General features: G+C 39.8%; 1 long non-coding RNA gene across 2 annotated transcripts; it reads left to right on the top strand.

Annotated features, from left to right (window-relative positions):
• Positions 1 to 4,937: 4,937 nt before the first annotated feature.
• Positions 4,938 to 14,660, top strand: LOC122970695. Of its 2 annotated transcripts, none has more exons than XR_006399318.1 (3): positions 4,938 to 4,988; positions 13,526 to 13,755; positions 13,969 to 14,660. It is a non-coding gene; the product is annotated as an uncharacterized LOC122970695 (long non-coding RNA). The 2 variants fall into 2 exon arrangements; XR_006399311.1 differs by lacking the exon at positions 4,938 to 4,988 and adding an exon at positions 5,026 to 5,982.
• The last annotated feature ends 255 nt before the right edge of the window (positions 14,661 to 14,915 follow it).

Consider the following 14,915-nt stretch of genomic DNA (forward strand, 5'->3'; position numbering starts at 1 on the left):
CTGAAAAACACATAACTCTGACATAATATCATCATATCATATTATCATCTGTTGTTATGGCTAACATGTTAGCAAAGAGCAAGATTTGCTTTCATTTGGAGTCACTTTTCTGTCCATTCAACATTTGCTTTTGGCTCTGGTTTATTGGTCTCCAAAAATAAAATAAATGAGTCTTTAGCCTGCTATATGTTTGACTGTTGTGGCTTTTGGTGTTTGGGAGGTTGTGCAGTGGCTTTATCAGTGGTTTCTTTTTGGCTGAAAACAGCCTGCTACTCCTGCTGGAAACAAGGTTGATGAGAATGGAATTTGCCGGTCGTACAACTACAATGAGAAAAGAGGCTAACCTTCAGCTCTTTAGACCTGAAGGTGAGTGAAATTTGTGCATGAATTTTTAACTTCCAGTGACCCTTTCACATTATACATAGTCCATATTAGAAATGCTAACTGATTGAATTGTTGTTTTGTGAACCACACTAAAGATGACTGTGCTTACAGACAGTGAAATCAGATCTTTGTGGTCATCAAGAGCCTCCTGTTGTCCTTGAGAGCTGACTGAGTTCACTCAATTAATGGCTCTAATTGGACTGTTTGGAATATCTGCACAGCTAACGTTACTTTGACAGTGATTTAATTTGACATGTTAATCAATCATCAACATTGCTAGAGCACACACTAATATGTTAACAAGGGATATAAATAGCATTTATATTGTACGCAGACAAAGGTGTAGCACACAAGGCCTTGTGTAGTATCATAACATATTTGCACTTTGCTTATTGATTTATTTTGCTCTTTCATCTTTAGCCATTGTGCCAGGGGTGTTTCACTCGCCAGTGGAGACAGAAAATAAAAGGAAATGTCAAAAAATAAATAGTATGTGATAAACTATTGTGTGGTGTACGTGTCACGAGTACTTTCAGTTCTTTGTGCTGCCTCACTGTAGTCCTTGCTTGCACCATTAATTTGTTATTCAGTGCCTCTTCATGTGTAAATATTATAGCTCAAAACCAGTTTCAATGAACTTGCTGTTTGTGCAGCAGATCCCCTCCCTTGCCAAAGTGTTAGATTAATTACTTTGCTTTAATGGGCCCCACTACTGGGTACTAGTAATTAAAAGATAATGATTGGTCCCTTTGAATGTTACAAATAAAGATGCACAAACTCATTTGTGTTATTCAGGTTGTTCAATAAAAGATTAGGGGTGGGGGTGTTGGGGCTACTTGGTATTTCTGCCAAATTATCCATGCTTTCCTGTGGTGTGTCTCTGCTCTCAACAATCCATATCAGATAAACTTTGGATTATCACACTGGATAAGAATAATGAATAAACACAGCTGTTCATTGGCATTCATCTTCATGACCCCCTCCTCTATGAATAGCTGGAGAAAAATAAAAGTGAAGTCATTTAAATTTTATAATGAGGACTCTTTTTTTCCTACTTTTTATTGGATGTTGACAGCTGTGTTTGGTGATAAAATTAGTCTAGTCCTTGTCCACAGGGACTGGTGAAACTCTTCACGATCCCCCTACATGTGTTTAAATATTGACCTGCTGCAAAATGCTGTAAAGCTACTCTGTCTGTCATGGTGTGTTTGGTTCATATTTTATTGATTCTTGATAAATAAATGCTGACAGGTTCACCCACGTGAGCCACTCCCATGCTAAATACAAGGATCATAGGCACAAAGGCGAAATGCTTTTGTTTTAGATAACATTGAAAGGTAATAAGAAGTGTACTCAGAGGGTTGGCAAGAAAATAAAAGCTGTATGTACTTCTGTGCACCAACCAGAAAACTATTACTATCAAAATATCCTATTTTTTAATAGTTATACTCCAAGACCACTCCAAGCCCAGAGACAATGTGCAGGGATTTTGGAAATTCAGCAAGTAGTCCTCAGTGTGTGATCCTGGCCTGCATTTCTCAGAGGATCCTTTATTTTAAAAGATGCACCCCAGTGGCTGTCTTGAGAAAGTTGTACCACCATGTCCAGCAGGAAAAACTTTACTGCTGACAAGTCTTAGGAGATAAAAAGAGTGCTTTATAATACAACTTGTGTTGTTATTGTTTCAGTCATACAACATGGGCTTTGTTTCTTTTATTAGTATGATAAACCCAAATCAGTATGACATTATCATTTTTTCTCCAGCAATCAATTGTCTATTGTCCAGATTCTAGGCTCTTAAGCTAATAACAGACAGGCTAAATGTAGAGGATAGATTTTTTTCCTCTGTATACACGAAGGCAAAAACATCAAATGACAAAAATAATGATCTTTTTATTGTGATGTGCAGATATATGATTGTTGTGGTGTAGGAAATAGGAGGCTCATGCTCATATTTCTAGATAAGTGTGATGAATGTGGAGCGCATTCCAGAAAGAACAGCTAAGAAAAGCCTTATTTGCAGAGATCTTGAAATGTCAGCAAATCAAACCATAAGTATATAGAACAACAGGGATTAAGATTATTAGGGGTTAATATACTGCATGCGCTTAGTAGAATGAACAAAGGAGTCAGTCTGATCAAGTGGTGCAACACTGTGCACCATTGGCGAATGGAAAGCAAAAACTAGCGTGGGACCAGGGGTTGAGATCAGTAACTTGTTTTACAGCAGGTTATGTTCAGGGAATAAGCTGCCATAGCAATAGACAAAGACTTTGATTTTTCTTTCTTCTGTAATACTGTCCAAAATTTAAAAGAGTGATTTTTGTATTTTTACAGAGGGTTATGCATAGGACTATTTCTTGGCAGTGCGCAGCAACTTCCTAGACTCTCCACTGGTTTCTTGGCAACCTCACTGTGATGATAGGACTCCAGGAAGTCACTGTGCCCTGCCAAGAAGGGTTGTGCCGAGCACACAACCCTTCAAAGTGTAAAATGGACTGTTAATTTGTAGTTTGCGGTTTTGTTGGGATTTAACAAACAAGATATAACAAGTTAATTTGTTTGCTTTAAAGGTGCTTATAGGTAGATTTTGTTATCTTGGACAAAGCCAGTCCAGCTGTTTTTGTTTTTAGTCTTTATGCTAAGCTAAGCTAACAGTCTGCTGAGGCATGAGAATATAAAAAGATTACAAAGGGGGGAAACTCATATGAAATTCAAGACAATACACACACCCTTTTCCACCGAGGACTGCGGTACATTATATTATGAAGCCTGAATAAACCCTTAGATCTATTTTGAGTGTTTAATAGGCTACCACAAGTCTTCTTCCTTGTCATCCACAATTATCATGGTGAAGACATCAATTGTCATCCCTCAGTCAGCAGAACTGTGGTGATGTGGTTTGTTCTCCAGTCATAAAAAAGCAAGCTAGTTACTCCTAATTGACACACATGTCTACTGTATTAGATTTGGCACGTCAGGTAGTGCATCCACTAAAGGAAATCACAATTAATTTCCATCATTCTTAGTACAACACACATGACGTTCAATACTTTAAGTGACATGAGGAAGAAATGTGATTTCTTGCCGACACAGTTCATGTATTACACCCACTAACCGACTATAGCACACCAGTGACAGATGGCCAAATATGGCATTTGTGATCAGGGCAGGTCATGTGGCCTACTGCTTCCTGGATATTGACTGAGGGGATTCTGCAAAGAGAAGGAAGAATTGCCAAGATCTCATCCACAGTCAGGAGTTACAGAAAGAGAAAGGCAATGATGGGACTTATAAACAAAACAAGTAATTAACTCCTGGCAGTGAATGAACATGACAGGCAACATGTTACATGAAAACTCAGCACTCAAGACACTTGCAGCCGCATCTCAGCAGGATGGGCGTGAGGCAAAGGAAAGCACCGCTGTGCTCAATCCTTCTTCCTACTGTTTGTCATCACTGGACACACTAGGTGCCTGAAAGAAATGTTGCTCAGCCATATGACAGCCTCTAGCTCTGTGATGTAGGAATATGTTCATGAATCTTAATTTTTCAACCACAAGATCTAACAAAGTAATTTTATTATTTATAAAAACTTCCACAGAAATTTTGTGCTTACAGCCAAATGCAAGGATAAAGTCAAAGAAGATTCTTTTTAATGAGCCTTTTGACATAAAGGAAACTTCTATCCTTTGATACTTTTCTACGGTTATATCATCCTTCTGTGATGTTCCATTTGTGATGGATGCTGCTGTTAAATGAAGCTTGTGAGTTCCATGAGTGACTGGTATTGAAAACTACAGTACACAATATGCCTGGCATTGAAGTGTTTCAAGTGTAAGACTCCTTGTTTGCCTTTAATTAATTATTATTAAGTGATTTTTCCAACACCATGCCCCATGAGAAACAGGAAAAGGGCAACAGCAAATGTGACCAACTCCTATGGGCTCAACAACAAAAGAAGCATATTATAACTTGTGATCTTATAACAGTGAGAAAACATCTGCTCATGAAATTGTGAATACCATAGATTGTTCTCATGGGCTTTACACATAACGCAATAACCTTTTTGAGGTACCCATTGTTGCCTCATCTAATTTTGCTTAAGTATTTAACTTCATAGGTACAACTATGCTTTGTCATTGGCAAGAAGTCTGAAGCTGTGCAGGGTCACTGGAACATGCCAGAGAGAATAATATCTATTGTTTCTAAACTAAACTGACATTTGTACATTTTATGCCCAAATTTACACTCTTGTGGGCTATCTCTTTATAACAAACCCTGTGTTGTGAGATGTAATGAAAAATTATTTTTGCACCAATAATAAATGATGGAGGCAAAGAATGCATGGTTTCCTGTCTGCACAGAGTATATGTTTTTTTGTGTGTGTGTGTGAATTTCTGTTCATCTTCCCCCTATATTCACAAACCCACATGGAGACATTATTTTCCACTTGTCCCGGTGATAAAACCCATACATGCACAAAATTTAAACAGATGTTTCCTTCGACCAATGAGAGGACGAGGTTGTGTAGTAACCAATCAGTGGACAGTGTCAAGAAGAGCCGCAGGTCCCAGAAAGTTTTAGTAAATTTCTCAGCTAGGGTAATGTGCAAATTTAGTATCTCTTTAGTTAACTGAGGCGTCATTATTGGTCCACGGAGTGGAGTTTATTTTGTAATAGCCTATACAGTATCGTAAAAAAGTGTTTCACCTGTTAGCTAAGCTACCTATAAACATGATAAGTAGCTATAGTAAATGAGTTAAGCTAGCTAGCTACTGATGCGTAATCAATGACGCAGCTTTCGTATGATGACAATGGTGTCCACTAGCGACTGGTCATTAGGGGCACAGCCCCACCTGCTGTCACCAGAAAGAACTTTTCAAACAAATTATGTTATTATCAATTTTCAATTTTTTTCTGCCATAATTTATTATCTATGAATATATCATCTCCATAAATGGCATTATATAATTTGTGTCAGGATTTTAGTTCATTTTTAATTGTTCCCTGCCTTGCTGCGTCAGACTGCATTCCCTGATTCGTGTCTGCAGCGGGCCTACGGTGGCCGGCGTGATTGTGGGACTAGCCCCCATGTTAGCCCCTCTCTCACAATGCAATGTGTCTTGTACGTGGGAAAATATGAATACGCATGCTCAGAGTGTTAATGTATTCAATGTAGATCACACGAAATTGATGACAAGTGGGGCAGACAGACCGAAGCCCCACGAAAGCGTCATTTCATATTTCACAGTTAATTGGCTAACTGTCTGACAGATAGCCAATCAAATGTGAAATATTTCAAATGACGCTGCAGTGGGGCTACAGCAAGAGCTTGAAAGTTACTGTCGGCAAAAAAGAGGAGAGCCTTACTTAGCTACGCCAACTAACTTGAAAAAAATAAGTGGATTTCATACTCCAGCACAGGATATAAACCCTTTATTTGGAGGAGAAACTGGAATCAAAGCGCCTCGGAGCCCACCAACCACGGAATACTGTCATCAGTCAAACTGCTGGTAAAATTGACCGCGGGTTTAACGTGGTGAAGTTTGCCCAGACGAAAAACCGCCATGCTGCCCTTTTCTGAGCCGTCAGCTGGTGAGTGAAAGCATATTTTATCATCCTGTCTTGGTGGTTCTGGTCCGTGCATTGGTAATATTGTTGTGCTGGATCGATTTATATAGATGGTGACGAGTGCCAGTGTGTCCATGCTTATCTATTGAGGTTGTTGTCATAAAGTTATTGTCACAGAATGGATAAGTATCCCTAAAAAATGTATTTGCACTTCCTTGTGGTGTTGAGCTCTTTGCTGTTCGCTTATGGCTCTGTAGGCTAATTTGTTCTGAGCGTGGTTGTGTCGGCTTATGACGATAGAATATCGTTTTCCTAATTAAGCGAGAGGGTGTGCTTCAGTGATGCGGTCAAGCGCTTCGTTCCTGACCGCATCACTGTCGTGACTCAGCCAGCCAACTTCAGCTAATGCTTTCTAGATATCGTAGCATTTCCCAAACTGAATAAATGCCACGTTTATAAATACAAAACTGCTTTGCTAGCTCAATCTTGTTGTAATTAAGATATACGTTGAAAAAATGATTTTTCCATGGACAGATGTAGCTACTACGTCCGCAAATTTCACATATATATTTAAACTAGCTGCGCCGTGTCAATAGCATAGCTGATGGAGGATGCCGGAGTGGAAGCTCAGATGGACTCTCAATTGAAGGTAAAATGGCTAAGTTTAGCGGTGTATGGGGTTGCCGGTAACGATTAAGAGTGAAGAAGGGTTCGGGTTTTCAATGTGTGTGAAGGTGTAACTCGTCTCACAGTCTTAGAGTTCAATCCACTCAGTAAACGGTCCGTTTTGTTTTCCACACAACCCCTAAACAGTTCAGTTCAATCCAGTTTCACAAACATAAACGAAAGACAACTCAAAATTCCGCTTGGGGTTTTCACTGCAGATCCTCCCCACAAAACAAAACAAACCAAGGACGCTAACAAAGCAACACAGTATATAAAATAAACCCAGCAGACAGGTCGGACCACCAAGTTTAATTATATATCTTTAAACGTAACAGTTACGGCTGAAAATGACAACAGAAAAAAAACATGTTTGCCAAGTTCACATATCTCCGCAAGTCAAATTAACCACCAGTCGTCTACTCAGAAATGACTGTTAGCGCGACGTCACGGTCTGTAGTTCTGTTGAATGGCGGAGTAATATTTCTAGTGATGAGGCTTTTTTTCATTTGAGCACGGCGAGGTGTGCTGTCATGCTGATTTGAGCACGTGCTAAATGTCTAGTTGACCAATCAGATTGCTTGGTCGGAATTACGTGTTGTATGTATAATTTAGGCTTGTGACAGTGGTAATGTAACTTGTGTAATTTCTCTCTCTCACACTCACACACACACTCTCTCTCTTCCTCTGTATATGTGTACAAGACCTGCTAGAAGCAGCCACTTTGTTGTTAAAAGTGTTTTGTGGAGCCATGCATGGACCCATAACATGTTAAAAAAAAACACATCAGTAGCAAGAGCAAGTACTGTAGTTTTTCTGGTATGTAGCATATCTATTGAAGTAGTTGGTGCCCCACCAATTTTTTACATGTAAAAACGCCACTGATGGTGTCCCTTGTCCTGTTTGCTCTAACGTTATACAGTATTGAAATTTACATGATTATATAAAAGATAAGTCACATGTGTGAAGCTTTTAAAGAGTGACTGAATAAGTTGTAACTTATGTCAGTGATAAAATTTAACATTAACGTTTAACGTTATTTCACTATCAAATTCAAGCACGATGTATGTTTCTACTTGACTAACTGAAGTACATATTTTTTAGAATTTTATCTTAAGCACCTCTCTATATGAGGTGTGCTTTTGTGTTCATGGATTCCAGAGCTGTAACGTTAGATACATAGTCAATATTCTTAAAGGTGGACATTCTGTTTTATTTTTCTGCTCACTTTGTACCCAGGGAAGGACTGTGTTTGAAGTGGGATCCTTCTCTGTGAGACCAATCCAAAGTTTGCTCCTGTCTTGACCAGTAGGCTGTTTTGATGGTATCTTTTTGAGACAGAAACTATGATTGATTTTCTGACACGATTGTGTATGTTACCTAGTACAGGCAAATTCAGCGTGACATACAAGTGGATTACTAATCATTACACCAAGATGGGACACTGTACTTAAAATTTAAAGAGCCATGTGATGAAAATAGGGTCGAAAAGCAGTTTTACAAATGCTGTTAGCCACTGCAGTAACACGTAATTGTACAGTAGATAGCACTCGCAAGTGACTCCACAAATGCCTTTTGATTAAAGTAACAGGAGCTTTCCATTAACAACATTTGCCAAATCAACATCTTGAGGTAATTATGACCATGTTTCCAAGAGCAAATGCTGTGATGGTGGCTAGATAGTGTGTTGATAATTACACAGTGGATAATGGACGGAGGGTACCACATTGCAAGAGGTGCTGGACCCAATGGGCCATGATAATTAACCAAAATCTTAATGACACTGGGCAAAACAACCTCCCCCCCCCCGGCTTGTATATGATAAATATTTTATGTTTCATCACAATAATGATGGGAATGCAAAATGCCAAACCACTAACTGTCAAACTTTTGCTGCTGTTGTCTTGTAATTAGGGGAAACTCTAACTGTCTTAACAATTTCCCAATACTGCCTCTGCCAGTATTTAGCACTCCCATGAAAGAGTGGTGACAGAGAAGGGAATTGTGTGTAGAACAGAGCTGAACTGCACATTGAAGAGTTTACCATTAATTCAGTACTTGGCATCCACTGTGTGTGAATATTTGTCATTTTGACAATTACAGAGTTACAAATCATAGACCTACTTACAAAGAACGCGGTCCTTTGTGTACATATATTTTCAGGACATTCGTTATCCGCAAGTGAGCCAAAGTTTATTTTTTACCCTGGACATACAGCACTATTATGCAACAAGAATAATCTATTACCGAAATCCCTACAGAGTTCACTTTTTTGTTACAGTTGTGACCAGAGGGACAAATGAGTGGGCATCTTGTATAAATGACAAAGTGATCCAGAGTGATCTTATACAAACACATTAGTCAAGTTATTTTGACCACCTCACCTCCGTGTAAGCTTGCTCTAGACAGCTGAGAAATCCCAGTTCAATTTCCGTCCTGGCTGCTTTAACCCACATAGACACCAGAGGGAGCGATGATCAATACACTGTACTTGGCCATCATTATCAAGACTTATATCCCCTTCAGCTCAGGGCCCATTAAATCAGAGGACCACATTCTTCCCGCCCAGTGTCTCACCAAGACTCTTGAGTCACATTAAGGTCTGATTTACGCATCTTTAATGACAGGCCACCCTTAATTAGCTGATGGCGCAAAAAAGCAGCCATTGCTGAAAAGGATGACCATCTAAGACTCTGGAAGATGTTTGCTTCAGGCCACTTGCAATCTGTCATCCATATCAAGCTTGCCTCACATTACAAAAACAGCTTTCTCTGGTGGCTATGGCCATACCTCATATGTTGAGAGATGCCAAAGGCAATAATGAATCCCTTCTGAGAAGCTTCCCTTGCATCAATTCAGGGCACTGGTTACGTGAGGCTTTTGGTCTGCAGCAAGGCCTTTAACTTCTTTTTCCTGAGTCATTTGCTGTCAAACAGTGGACTCTGATGACTTCTCCCTCTCTTGTTTTGGTCACAATCCATTGGTCCCAGCCTGAGAGGCTCCCAATATCATTAGCAAAAAAATAATTTGGTTAGTTTAATGGAGTGACTTAGACTAACAAGTTGTTGCAACAAGAGTACCCTGAAGTGACTTGAGATGTATTACCACAGTAGTGGCGACTGCTCATTAGCTCCTTGCAGTGTTATTGCAGTTAGGCTCATAAGAAACCTGCATAATATCTATGCACGGCTGTAAAAGAGAGACAGCTGATAAATTGCATAATGACCAGATTAGCAATATGTCACACTAAGCCTCTGGCAAACGGCAAGGGAATTGGGAAGATTCTACCCTCCCTGTGAGATGAGAAAGATATAAATAGAAACCTTGAAGCACAATTTGTCAAGTTACATGAGCAGAAATGCATTCCCCCCTTTCCACCCCACCCTAAATATGTAAAGGTCCCTTTGAAGATTTCATCAAGTCATTATGAAAATGGTGATGCTTCTGTAAAGCATTGACAAATATCTGATTTAAAGGTCACATTCATTTGAAAACTTCTAGTTTGCAATCTTCATTTCATAGTGGCTGCAAATATGCTGCAGGCCATGATGATCTTTTTGTAAGACAGTCATAGAAAAGCAAACTTTGGTCATTGCTATGCAATGTTGTATTCTATTAGACAAAATGGCTGTGTAAAATGATCATTTTGGCTCTTTCAAAGCGAGATGTCAGAAAAGTGGAATTTGCTAGAGGTGGAATTGGATCTAGCACTGTAGTCAAGGTCAGTGGGTTGGCTGGAGACTTTGGTCACCAATAAAGGTGCAGTAGCCATAAAATGCAATGATTACAATCAGTACAATGAGGATTTTTTAGTTCTTATCTGTATAAACAGATTGAAATGAATAGAGCAACTTTTTATTAAGCACTTGGTAACGGTAGCTACATGTGGTAGGGCAGTGACATCACGAAGGACCACAGATGTTTGTAGTCAGTTTGCTGTATGAAAATTTATAAAAATTAGGCCTAATTAATTAATTTTTTTTAAATGACAATGCTGACACCAGTGTTGTAGTTGAGTCACTAAATCTCGAGTCCGAGTGGAGTCTCAAGTTCCCAGTGTTCGAGTCCGAGTCCAAACCTGAGTCGCCAACGAAGAGTCAGAGTCGAATCTGAGTTGAGTCCCCATTACCTGAGTCTAAGTCCGAGTCATCAAGGTTGAGTCTGAGTCAAGTTCCAAGATGGGCTCCAGTGCTCCACTCTGGCACCATCGATTCTGATTTTTGCAGATTCTGATTTTCTTTCTTTACAAGAATTAAATTAAATTTTTGGACTTAAAGGTATTACAAATTGCGACCTTTGTGTCTTCATCACTCATGCTAAAGAACTTCTACACCAACAACATGTTGTGTGTGTGTGTGGCTGTGGCTGTCTGTGCACTTAGTGCGCGACGTGTATGTAGTGTGTGTGTGTGTGGCTACACTGTCTGTGCCACAGCTGCTGCTGTGTGCATGACATGAACCAAAGTGCGACTCTGTGCGGAAAATTTGACCAGCAAAAAATCAGATATTTGAGACAGATCTGCCAGTCCCTGATGGCCAATCAGCTGAAAAACAGCCGTTTTAGATCAGTGGACGATCGATCGGTGCATCTCTAATTAATATAGCTAATATTTTATTCCAATTAGAAGGGCCTATTACAAAAAAACTAACAAAAACAAACAAACTCCAACTTCTGAGTCAGAATGCAGTCAATACTTGATGCCAAGTCCGAGTTTGAGTCATCAATGCCCAAGTCCAAGTCAAGTCAAAAGTCCTGAAAATGAGAACTCGAGTTGGACTCGAGTCTGAGTCCTGGACTCGAGTACTACAACACTGGCTGACACATGACCATTGCATACACACGGACACATTTTTTCAATAGCTCTCTTTATCAAGGACATAATTAAGAGTGCTTTTGAAGCATTTTGATCATCATATTCTGCACTTGGAGACGTGTGTTATTTATCAAAGAGGCACTCTGGCTCTGAAGTTCAGTTTACTTGTCATCACTTCTCTGCCACTGAACAAACAGGTGAAGGTTTGCACAAGTATATTAGAATGTAGAGCTGGGTGATAAATCAATTCTGTCAATTAATTCTAACTTATGGTCTAGGTAATGTTTAAAAATGAAAATCGTTTTCCACTTTAACTTGGGTAATTATGGTACAGAACCACCACTGCTTCCCTGAGCTCTTGTAGTTCATTGTAACGCCCTCCCCCCTGAGAGTTCTCTTCAGACACCGGTAAAATATCAACATGGCAGGATGCGGTAATAAAAGCGAGGAGTTTGTTTCCAAAAAGGCACCGTCTCCTCAACTGTCTGGAAGTGGTTTGGTTTTGTAGCATCTGGCCTCAAGCAAACCACTGTCCGCTGTAAAATTTGTCTAAAGCTGGAGGATATGTCGTTTTACCCCACTATGACACACCTACAGCAGACATGACAATCTGTATGCGTTTTGCGTAGCAGGCATGCATTTTGACATGGAAGTACACTGGTACGAGTTGTTACTTTAAGGTAAGCAAAAAGAAGCCAGTTGCCTTTTTTTTTTTTTTTTTTACATCTATGTAATGGATAAATATAGCCAAGCCAATTGAGACGTTAAGCTGGCATGACTGTTTTTTCTCTTATCAATAAGCTTATCAAAAAAAAGACCAGTAATAGTTTACCTGGTACAGTAGTTTTTAATGTCAGTCATTCCACACTCTGTGGACCAAGAAGTTGCTGCAGGAAGCCTCCCAGATTGGTAAAGCCCATGTATTTCCATTTCATCTCTCATGTTCTCAGATATGTCTGCTTGCTTGTGAGATTTTGATGACTGGAAAGTCCTATTTTTTCTGAATGAAATGAGCTATAGCACTCACAGGTTTGATATACATTTGACTGACGTGTTACTGTCTTTTCAACTACTAAATTGCTGACACAGACGTTTTCATTATTCTAACTTTACCAGTATGCAGTGTAGGGTGTGCAATAGCCCGCAGTAAATTTAGGGAAGGCTTAGCCCTCTCTAGCTTACATTACCCACTGCCCCTGGTTACACGCACACACGAGAAGTAACCTGGCCAGCTTCTCACTGAGGACACTTTGAAGTGAGGAGCGGAAGAAAGGAAAAGTCACCGTGACATACTGAAGGAGAGAACTGAGGGGAGAAAGCTGACTGTGTGTGTGTGTGTGTGTGTGTGTGTGTGTGTGTGTGTGTGTGTGTGTGTGTGTGTGTGTGTGTGTGTGTGTGTGTGTAAAAGGCCGAATGGACCTGTGTGTGTGTGTGTGTTGGCACTGTGTAGTCTATAACTTAAACTACTCTTATTATTAGGTCATCATACCATTAAGTTATAGCCTACCTATAATGAGAACAGTTGTATTAACCAGCTCTAAAATATTTATTTCACCATAGCCACAAAATAGTCTGTTTAGGCTGGTTAGGGTTTTCCAGCTACATTGTCATCATCATTTCAGATTAGCTGAAAATCATATTTTCAAAAATCAGATTGGCTTAAAGTTTGATTATTATGGTGTAAACAATAGAAGCTATATAAATACAGCGGTAGTCGTAGGTTAGTGTGTAACCTAAGTGAAATTGTGTTCCTTGGTAAGCTATGTTCAGGCAGGTGAAAGACAAATGGACAAACAGGCATGAATGACCAACTAACAGTATTGGCATCTGCAGATATTTTTGTAAACAATCTGTTAATGGTAGCAAGAATTTTTATATCAGTGCATCCCTCACTTTGCATGTATGCAAATGATGTACTGTAGTGTGTATGCAAATTATGTACAATAATTCATTTTGTGAACAGCAGTGATTCACATCTGACACATTTAAGTTGCCGGAGTGGAAATTCGTCTAGGGTTAGCAGGTCTGCTACGGTATGGTCCAGTCGAACCATGCAGCCCTACATTAGTTTAGTGGCACATTTTATTACAGACGATTGGACTCTGCAAAGTTTCTGCCTCCAAACAACTTACTTCCCTAGTGACCACACCGGTGAAATCATTACTCAGGGGCTGAAAGATACATTGGGCTCCTGGAATCTTGGAAAAGATGGACATGTCTGCATGACTACAGGCAGTGGCACTAATATGAGCTCAAAGCTCTGAGACTGAATGAGTGTACCAACCTCCAGTGCTTTGGACACAAACTGCACAACACCATCGGTAAGTGTCTAAATGGAAATGCATAATTGCATTTATTTGTCTGAGTTGTGCTTTAAAAATAAAAGTTTATTGATTGATAGATCAATGAAGCCATAATCAACATTCTTAATTACTTAAACTAAAAAGACTTGTTTTGACATATTAGCCTATGTTATTGTGAATGTAGTCCATGTCACAGTATTGATCATTTCTTCTTTATTTCTTTTTATACAGAGAATGGTGTGAAGGATGGCTATAGTACAGGCAGAGCTCTGTCTGCTCACTCATCAGCTTATCACAGAGTCCCAAACCAGGTGGGGTTCAAGGCAAAAGATGGTAGAGAGAGTCCTGGAACAGAAAAAAGCCATAGCCCATGTCTTGGGGTCAGAGAAGAAAAGCAGGCACCTTGTGCCCACCTGGCAAGACAACTGATGTATCAGTGAATAAAGCTGTGAAACCACTGTAAGATTTTACTGATGCCCTATATCAAACCATTGCTCCATATGTTCAGAAGCAGTCTCCTACAGCCAGAAGAGGAAGACACTGAGCTCACAAAAAACAAAAAACAAAAAAACAAACATACTGGGGTACCTTAATGACAAATACAGTGACCCTGTCACAGATGTATTCTTGGACATGGCCTCACTGATGGACCCCAGGCTCCGGACAACTTACATTTACCATGACTAGGTGGAACAAATTAAGAAAAGAGCTGTCACAGAGCTGATGTCTCTGCCTGCTGACAAAATCACACCACAGCCTGGCCCAGCTGTGCAGGTGCACCAAGAAGAAGCTCAGCCTTAGCCGAAGAAGAAAAAAACTTTAGCAAGCCTCTTCAAGAAGAAAGTGACATCTTCCTCCCAGTCAGAGGTAGACAAAATTGAAACTGAGCTGGCAACCTACTTGTTCCCTAACACAGACCCAGACACTGATCCACTTCAGTGGTGGAAGTGCCACAAAGCAAACTTCCCAAGGCTCAGTAATCTGGCCAAGAAATACCTCTCTATCCCTGTGATAAGTGCCCCATCAGAGAGGGTCTTTAGTTTAGGGAGGGGGGGCATTGTAACATACAGAGCATGCCTCAAGCCAGAGGCAGTAGACAGGCTTGTGATCCTTGCAAAAAAAAATTTAAAAAAAAAACTTTGAAAGACATTACAAGCACTTCATCTATGATTTTGTTA

The sequence above is a fragment of the Thunnus albacares genome, chromosome 1 (assembly GCF_914725855.1).
Source record: "Thunnus albacares chromosome 1, fThuAlb1.1, whole genome shotgun sequence".
Lineage (NCBI taxonomy): Eukaryota > Metazoa > Chordata > Actinopteri > Scombriformes > Scombridae > Thunnus > Thunnus albacares.